This window comes from Amblyomma mixtum, chromosome 10 (assembly GCF_055824585.1).
Source record: "Amblyomma mixtum isolate Tamu chromosome 10, ASM5582458v1, whole genome shotgun sequence".
NCBI classification, from domain to species: domain Eukaryota; kingdom Metazoa; phylum Arthropoda; class Arachnida; order Ixodida; family Ixodidae; genus Amblyomma; species Amblyomma mixtum.
In genome coordinates, this window is record NC_143021.1 from 146,949,348 (window position 1) to 146,959,706 (window position 10,359).

Here is a 10,359-nt window from a genome sequence, read left to right on the forward strand (position 1 = left end):
CGCTTTTGAAAGCATACAGGCAAAGCAACCCCTTAATTGCACGTAACTGCTAGAAATCTCTCTAATTGCAACTAGACACCTAACTCTGATAGTTAAAAGATTCATTAATAAAAACTGGTTAACCAGCTTACTACGTAAGACAATTCACCAGTTTTCGGGTGCCCGCCATCACTGGTAATACTATGCTGAAAAAGCCTATATTTATCTAAAAAACTTATTTTTTGAAAATTGCTTAGTTTTCCCTGAAACGCCTGGTATATACCTATATATGTATAAAAAATTAGCAGGATTTAATTCATGATGTTTTAGTGGGAGGGACAGCCGTTTTCAAGTGTACTACAATTGAAGCACACAGCTTTTGTTTCGAATGCTGTAGTACACTCGAAAAAGGCTGGTCCTCCAGCCGAAATGTCGTGAATTAAAGCCTTTTATGTTTTTCAATTTCTGTGTGTCAATCACTGTTACTAAGAAGGAACTGAAAGGAACTGTGCCGAAGGCAATACTGTAAAAGTTTTTTATGTGTCATGCACGTCTTGTAGCGCTTAAGTATGCTTCTGCGGAATAAATGGATGTAATGATTTGTATTTTGCTTCTATTGATTTTTTAAGAAGTCTAGGATACAGTGTTCACAAAATGATTTTGAAGAGATGAAACAATGTTGATAAAAGTCGTACAGTGTAGTTAACGCACGTTTCCCAGTTTTGATAAGTTGAGGTAGCAATTATACTTTCTTCGTACTTGAGTCCTTTGAATAACGGTGGCCAATTGTCGGAAGAATGTTGGTGGGGTGTTGGTAGACATTGTTGGTATGTGGTTGATAGGAAGAGTAAAGACTTTCTATGTACTTGAGTCTTTTGGATAACGGTGGCCAATTGTCGGAAGACCGTCTATAGGGTGTTGGTAGAGATTGTCGGTAAGGGGGTAATAGGAAGTGCATAGAAACAGTCGATAAGGGGATCCTAGGAAGTCTAAAGACTTTTTACGTACTTGAGTCTTTTAGATATCGGTGACCAATTGTCGGAAGACGGTTGATAGGTTTTTACTACAGAGTATAAAGACATTCAAAAGACTTTCTGTTCAATGTTGATAGGTTCTGTTAACATTTGTCTAAAGAATTTCTAAAGAATGTTACTAAAAATTTTTGTAAGGGATCTTCAAGAGACCTCCTCTACGGCACCTCTTTCTTTTTTTCTTCTTTCACTCCCTCCTTGATATCTTCCCACAGTGTCGATCCAACTCTGGTGTCCACCCGGAAGTGGGATATCAAATGCGCCATTTCCTTTCTTCAAAACCAATTTTAATTTTCTTTCCTTGAACAATTTTCACGCTGCAGGCCAAAAACGGAGTAAGTGAAGAATTGGTAGCGAACCCTCTTCGCAGCCGCAGAGGCTCCAGTTAGTGCGTGCCGTTTATGCATGGTGACCAGAGGCTGAGTTTCTGTACGAAGTCGATGCTTGAACCATGACAACGCATTCACCGCGCCTTTCCTGGTGCATCGGCTCATTTGATCTTTTATTTGAGTTTTACCGGTCGGCCATGTCACTGCACAGGGCAGCAGCGAGTCTGTGCTATACCGCTCCGTTGCCCTCCGGGCCGGCATCTCACATCTGCGACCGGCCGTTGACACCCGGGGCTGCGTATGCTGCCTCTTGAGTGCTTCCGAGCGCTTACGTGAGGTCTTGCTAAACCGTAAAATAATGCAGGCCCTATTTGGTCTCCTTCTTGCCAGCGAAAATATGAAGTGCTCCCCGCTTTCATTAACGAATGTATGTCATGTTCGCGCGGAGCGATGCCTCAGAAGCATTAAACCGACCAAATTTGTATTTTCTCTCTTTTCCCACTTCCTCTCGCTGTACCGCTAAGAATATCCTGGCGCCGTCTTGCTATCTATAAAGTCTGGGCTGCTGACAACAGTTAATGCGTCCATTTGCGTAACTTGTAAAGGGAAACCTTGAGAACACAGAGTTTTAGATTTTGGGAACCATTCTTACTGACCCATTATTCACTTTCGGTACGACGGCCTTGTGGCATGTACTGACGAGAACTTTGGAGTAATGGGCCAACCGCCTTTCAATTAGGTTAAAAGCTTGCAGCGGCAGTCGAGCGGCAAATTGAAACAGTGGCATGTTTCATTTATAAAATATAATGGAACGCTTGCCATGGCAAAACCAAATACGAATTAGGTACACTCACACTGCAGGGTTTACATGGGTTTCGATCCAAAGCTCAATTTAAGAAGACAATGCGATAGCGATGTGTTCTGGATTAATTCTGCACGGATGGAAGTTCAGAAAGACCAGGGGAGTAAAACTTCCTATTCCTCACAGTGGCCACGAAATACAAAAGTTAGCGCCAATTCCTCCTCCAGTTATTTTCATCACAGTTCGTGGCAGAATAACGTCGATCGAAACACGCGGGCGCAGGGGGTGTTCGGATGGCACGTGCTCTGTATCGTATGTGCGACAGGCAGCGTGCGCAAGGCCGGCTGAAACGGGCAACTGATAGGCGTTATGAACCGAAGCGCTGCGCTTGCCCCCTCGCCCTACTCTGGGTATAAATACGCGCTGCTCAATAAAGCTGAGTTTTTTTGCCCCCCTGTCATACGACGTGTCATGACTTCGATACATGGTGTCAGAAGTGGCCGACGTTGACGCCCACTTCTTGGAAAATCTGCACAGGCCAAGGAAACAAGCGGCGGGAAGGATTTCCTACGGCCACCGGATGCACTTCGTCTCAAAGGGGACATTGCAAAGAACTGGCAATTGTTCAAGCAGAAGTTCGAGCTATTCCTGACGGCGACACAACCCGCCGAAAAGCCGCGACCAGAAGCAACGAAAACTGCGCTACTGTTGACCACCGCAGGTGAAGAAGCTATTGAGGTATTTAACACTTTCACTTTCTCCGAAGGCGAAAGCAGCAATGACTACGCCACGGTGGTCAAGAAGTTTGACGTGTACTGCGAGGCGCAAAGCAATGAAGTGTACGAGTGCTACTTGTTCAGGAGGCGTGTGCAAGAACCAGGTGAACCATTAGAGCAATTTTTGCGGAATTTGAAGACTCAAGCACGGCTCTGTAACTTTGAAGGGTTACTCGATTCAATGGTCAGGGACGAAATTGCTTTTGGCACAAATGATGAGAAAATACGTGAAAAGTGATTAAGAGATAACAAACTGACCCTACAGAAGGCAGAACAGATCTGCAAGGCTGCCGAAGCAACAGCAGCGCATCAAGAAATTTGGGAACAAGACCATAATCAAGTGGACAAAGTTCTGACGGTGCGCTCTGCCCCTCGTCGAGAGCCGCAGTCCTACAACTGCCAAAGGTGCGCACGGAAACACGCACCGCGGAGCTGTCCTGCCTTTGGGCGTACGTGTCACAACTGTCATGGAAGAAACCATTTTGCCGTTTTGTAAAGCAAAGCAACAAATCCGCGAGCTCACAGGAGCCGAGGAGGAATTCGACGTACTGGATGTGGCTTTGCGCAGCAAGGTCAGGGAGCGCTACTGGCTTGTTCAAGCAAACGTTGCCAACTGGTCGGTGAACCTGAAAGTTGACACCGGTTCGCAAGCAAATATTCTACCCCTCAGTGTCTTCAACAAAATGCTGCCAACGCCTCCACTGCAGCCAAGTGGCACGACTTTGCGGTCCTTCGGCGGAAGCAAAACTGGACATGTTGGCACAATTCGGAAAGGACAAGCATTACTAGGACTTGAAGCGTGCGAACGCCTCCAACTTCTCTCCCGGCAAGTCCACAGCGTGTCGCAGGACGCCACAGAAGGAATAGTAGATGAATTCCGTCATCTGTTCAGCGGTACAGGTTGCGTTCAGCGTCGCTACCATATCGTTCTCCGCGATGACGCCGTGCCGGTCGTACAGCCAGCGCGAAGGGTGCCACTATCCCTTCGGGAGCCACTGCGTGAGGAGCTGGAGCGCATGGAACAGGGCGCAATTATTGCCAAGGTGACGGAGCCGGCAGACTGGGTAAGCCCTCCTGTAATAGTACGCAAAAAGGATGGAAGGCTCCGGGTTTGCCTAGGCCCTAGGAAGATTAATGAATGTATAAAAAGAGAGCACTACCAGATGCCGACGCGAGAAGACATAGAAGCTGAACTGGCCGGAGCAACGGCTTTCACGCGCCTAGATGCAATATCTGGCTTCCACCAGGTACCATTAGACGAGGAAACTTCAAAAATATGCACCTTTGCAACACCTTTCGGGCGGTACCGTTTCTTGAGGCTACCCTTCGGAATTTCTTCTGCGCCAGAAGTTTTTCGAAAGATCCTAAATGAAATCTTCGAGGGTCTACCTGACGTAAGGGTATAAGTCGACGACATATTAGTCTGGGGCACATCAACGCATGAGCATGACAAACGACTGAGATCAGCGCTAGAAGCTGCAGAACGAGCTGGTTTGACTTTCAACGCGGCTAAGTGCAAAATTGGCGTGAAACAGAATTCCTTGGCGACGTAATCAGCAGTGAGGGTGTAAGGCCGAGTCCCTCCCTGATACAATGCATGATGCAAATGCCGGAACCGAAGGACAAGCAGTCTGTGCAAAGAATGCTTGGGGTAGCAAACTACTTCGCCAAGTTTTTACCGTCGATGGCACGCAGGACAACCCTACTGCGAAGCTTACTAAGGCAAGGCACAATGTTTGAATGGACGGCAAACCACGCCAAGGAGTGGCACCAGCTCTGCGACATCATGACCAAACAACTACTGCTATCGCTTTTCGACCCTGCGGAGGAAACTAAAATATCGTGCGATGCATCACAGAATGGCTTAGGCTCTGCTTTGCTACAGTGTCACCCGCAAGGGCACCTTGTGTAACGAGGTGTTGGTGCATGGCGCCACCACGGACCCTTAGCCCCCATACCGAAGCTGTCATCCGTACCGTGGCGATAGGCTGAAAGGTGGAGGGAAGAAACCTTGAACGGTGGCGGTCGAGGAAGTGGTCAATCCTCGGCCGATGGGCTCCTCGTCTGTGTACCAGGCGGGGAGTCCCGGGACCTTCCTCTGTGTATAAGGGTGAATCAGAGGCGACAAAGTATAAGGAACCCTTAGTTTATACATGCCGTATGGAAAAATCTGCAAAAAAATCTGATCGGCCCCCAAAAAGGGGTCGCACCGATGTCAAGAAATTGAATCCACAGAAGCCAGAAATGTTCGCGAAGTTTTTTATGGTTCACTCAAACTCTGACGAACCGGTAGCCAACCTCTCTGCATTTGTCATCGCCGACACCCTAAAAAGGTGTGTAAGCAAAGACTACAAAGCAAAAAAACAGCGAACCGGAGATCTCCTTGTAGAAGTAAACACAAAAGAACAAAGTATCAAACTGATGTCATTACAGAATCTTGGAAAAATGAGCGTACAGGTAACCCCGCACCGCACCCTGAACCACTCGAAGGGAGTCATATCTGAATATGAACTCCTACAGAGTACCGATGCGGAAATGGAAGAAGAACTAGCTCAACAAGAAGTAATAGCAGCCCGAAGAATAACCATCCGGAGAAACAATGCAGAAATCAAGACAAAACACATTGTCGTAACCTTCAATACCACAACTCTGCCTGACTCAATCCACGCCGCATACCTCCATTGTAAAGTCCGCCCATACATACCAAATCCGAGACGATGTTTTAAGTGCCAGCGCTTTGGACATAGCATGTTGGCTTGCCGCGGTAAACCCACTTGTGTCACATGCGCAGAAGACGCACATACAGAAGAAAGATGCGAACGCACAGCAAAATGCGTCAACTGCAATGGCGCACATGGCGCGTACTCCAGGTCGTGCCCAGTCTGGAAAACAGAAAAACAAATTATAACTTTGAAGACCACAGAAAACCTGTCCTACCTTGAGGCAAAAAAACGCGTCTCTTTCCAACAGAAAGGGACATACTCTGAAGCGGTGACGCGGGGACGGCCGCCGCCTTCAGTTTCTGTCGGCACACATGTCTATCCGGTGGACCTGGTGTCGACACCCAAGTCCCCACCACAGAAGTCGGTGGTACTGTCCACAGGGCTGAAACTTTCGCGAGAAGACCACGCGATCCTCGCTGGAGGCCCTCAGGCCCCACTTTCACAGCGGCATCCCCGGTGACAGACACCCTGAACAGCTCAGCTGAACTGGACCGGTCGCCCCACCCCTCTAAGAAGGCACCTGTTGGCCCAAAAGACTCTGCCGCTGGAGCAGGGCCTGGTTCAGCGGTGTCAACAAAAAAGACGAATGCGAAGGCCACGGGCCATCGCAACCAAGAAGTATCCTCCACGTCCACCGTGGAGGATATGGATGTCGGCGAAAGTCCGCCGACATCTAAAACGCACACATCCGCGGCGTCTCCGCGGAAATCCGGCGCCACGAAAGTGGCGATGGATACAACTCCTGGTTCGCCACCGCTGCAGCGGCGGCGAGGCTCCCTAAAGAAGAAAGGGAAACCACGAATCACTGCTCCTGAGAATAAGTAACTTTCCCCAATCCCCAACTTATCACAATGGCGTATCTAATACAATGGAACTGTAGAGGTCTACACAGAAACTACACAGACATAACCGATATGCTCAAAACAATGGCACCTACAGCTGTGTGCCTGCAAGAAACGAACCTTGGGCCACAGCACACACACATCTTAAAAAAATATAATATTTTCCGGAAAGACCGAGTACAAGCTAGCAGACTCTCAGGAGGCGTCGCTATCATTACGCAAAGCGATGTCCCTGCAAGAGAGGTATCATTAAAGACGAACTTAGAAGCGGTGGCAGTAAACATCATTAGCCATAAAACAATAACAATATGTTCTGTGTACATACCACCACACAACACAATTACCATGCATGACCTAGAAGAACTTCTGGGACAGTTGCCTGAGCCGTATGTCATAATTGGGGATTTTAACGCACACTCCTCATTCTGGGGAAGTGAGCATACTGATTCCAGGGGTCAGCTCATCGAGGATTTTATTCTTTCACATAGCATATGTTTAATGAACACAGGAAAAGCAACGTACTGCTGCGCCAGCTCTGGAAAAATGACCTGCCTAGATTTAGCGTTTGCATCACCATCGGTTTTTAATGATTTTATTTGGGATGTTTTAGACGACCCTCGGGGAAGTCATCACTTACCTACGGTTTTAAAGCTAACATCAGCTACCTCCATCCTCCCTACTAAGCCACGGCGATGGAAAATTCACCTCGCCGATTGGGCACTTTTCAGAACGAAGGCCACACTAGAAAAAGAATATGCCGAAACCCTTACGATAGAAGAAATAAATGAAAAATTTTTGACATGCTTAACATCTGCAGCAATAGAAGCAATCCCACAAACATCTGAAATTGCACGAAAAACACATAAAGTTTGGTGGTCAAATGAATGCACATTAGCTAAAAAGCAGCAAAACAAGGCTTGGGGCAACCTTCGCAGATATCCCACTGCAGGGAACTTGCTCACCTTCAAAAGGGCTAGAGCCAAAGCACGATACATTAGACGCAACGCAGAAAGGGCATCATGGCAACAGTACATATCCTCGATAAACAGCTCAATAACATCCAAAAAAATGTGGGAGCAGGTGCGGAAATTCACTGGAAATTTTACTCCTTTCACATTTCCAATGCTAACAACACCCGGTACTCAAACAACATTAAAAGAGCAGGCCAACATATTGGGCAAACATTTTTCTACAGTTTCAAGCTCATCCAACTACACACACTCCTTTCAAAAGCACAAAACAATAGTAGAAAAACAAGAACTTCTCTTCAGAACATGCATACATGAAGACTACAATCACCTTATTACCATGCAGGAACTAAACGCAGTACTAACATCCGGTAAAAAGACAGCACCAGGCCCAGACAATATACATTATGCCATGCTTGCTCACCTCTCGGAGACTGCCACAGAGGCTCTCTTAAAATTTTTCAATAAAATATGGATGAGTGGAGAAATTCCCTATGCATGAAAAGAAGCAATCACAGTACCCTTCCTAAAACCTGGCAAACCACCAACTAGTCCCACCAGTTACAGGCCAATAGCACTCACTAGCTGCGTAGCAAAATCATTCGAAAGCATTCTAAATATCAGACTAACCTTCATACTTCAGTCCCAGCAACTTTTAGATATACACCAGTGCGGTTTTAAAAAGACATGTTCCACAACCGATCACCTTGTACGCTTTGAGAACACAGTCCGGGAAGCGTTCATCCACAACCAACACTGTATCGGGGTCTTCTTCGACCTGGAGAAGGCTTACGATACCACGTGGAGGTTCGGTATCCTCCGTGACCTAGCGGACCTAGGTATCCGCGGCAGGATGCTGAGCTGTTTGAGCGACTTCCTCACCAATAGAACGTTCAGAGTCCGCCTAGGCGCAACCTTCTCCAAGACTTTTATCCAAGAAACTGGTGTGCCCCAAGGGTGCATCCTCAGCACGACCTTATTTGTCATCAAAATGAACTCCATAGGAAAAGTAATCCCAAAATCCATAATGTACTCGGTTTACGTAGACGACCTCCAAATAGCATGCACATCTTCCAGCATACCTACCTGTCAGCGGCAAATACAAATAACAATAAATAAACTGGCTACCTGGGCAGATAGAAACGGATTTAGATTTTCCCCTCAGAAAACAGTAGCGGTTCTGTTCTCTTTGAGACGAGGCCTACAGGCCGACCCCACCTACATTTAAACCAAACCCCATTACCGTTCAAACAAGAGCACAAATTTCTAGGGATAACTTTCGATAAAAAACTCACTTTTTTGCCACATATAAACAGCTTAAAGAAAATAGCTTCCCATGCCCTCAATGTGCTGAAAATACTATCAAGAAAACGCTGGGGGTCTGACAGAGCTTCCCTGTTAAATATATATCGTTCTCTGGTTCGCTCTAAGTTAGACTATGGGTCCATAGTATATGGCTCAGCAAGACCGTCCTACATAAAACGACTCGATCCTGTCCACAATCTTGGTTTAAGGCTGTCTTCCGGTGCTTACAGAACTTCCCCAATAGCAAGTCTGTATGTGGGAACTAATGAACCTTCCTTAGAAGACCGAAGAACTGCACTAACTTGTACATACATCCTCAAACTCCTTTCTCAGCCCAAACATCTCTGTTACCCAATTGTGACGAAATGCCCATCCCGAATACTCTTCAACAACAAGCCCCATGCGATTAAGCCGTTGCTCTTGCGCTTCGAAGAAAAATGTCAAACTCTGAACATACTAAACGAAATCAAAAATATTGCCCGAAGACACGAAGCGCTACCACCGTGGTACACTCTCCCCACAGTGTGTGACGTCACACTAACACGCCTCAGGAAAACCTGTACACCACACAACCATATAATACAGGAAGATCTAGCACTACAACAAAAATACAGAAATTATACTGCCTTTTATACTGATGGGTCAAAAACTCATGCTCATGTAGGAAGCGCAGTAATACAAGGAAAAAATGAAAATGCAGTGCGACTGCCCTCATGTGCTACAGTGTTCACCGCTGAGTGTTATGCCATTAGTGTTGCGGTACAGAAAATAACAAATGAAAACATCAAAAACAGCATCATTTATACGGATTCACTGAGCGTCCTTACAGCATTAAACTCCAAAAATGCCACGGAGCCACTGATAGGGAGCATCATACACAATATAGTAAAGGTCACAGCACAAAAACATGTTATAAAATTCTGCTGGGTTCCCAGTCACGTTGGTATTAGGGACAATGAGAGAGCCGACATGTGTGCTGTTCATACGAGAACCATGAAAATAAAAAATGTGAATTTGCCTCCTAGGGATTACATGAAGTTAGTGCATAGCAGACTAAGAGCCAAGTGGCAAGCTTCTTGGGAAAATGAAGGACACAACAAGCTGCATACCATAAAGCCCATTTTAAAAGAATGGAAATCATGCCGCCATAAAGAGCGTTTTATCGAAGTAATTTTATGTCGTTTACGCATAGGTCACACACACGTCACCCATAACTTCTTATTAACAAAAAAAGACAAACGTGTGTGTGAAATGTGTGGTGAGGAGCTCACAGTTAATCACATTTTAATTTCTTGTTCCCATCTCGAAGAACTTAGGAGAAAGTTTTTTACTGTATTTTACAATCAACAGATTCCATTTCATCCCACATTGCTTTTAGGCGAGCAGACACTTGTCGAGTTTTCAATTGTTTGTAAGTTTCTAAAGAAAGCCAATGTTTTAAACCTATTATAATGTAACCTTTATACACTTGACATAACATCATCTAACCTTGTGTTTGGCGCATGATAGCCATAGTTGCTTATGCGCCATAAAACCCCATATAACTAACTAACTAACTAGCTACAGTGTCAAGATAACGAGTGGAAGCCGGTCGCGTACGCGTC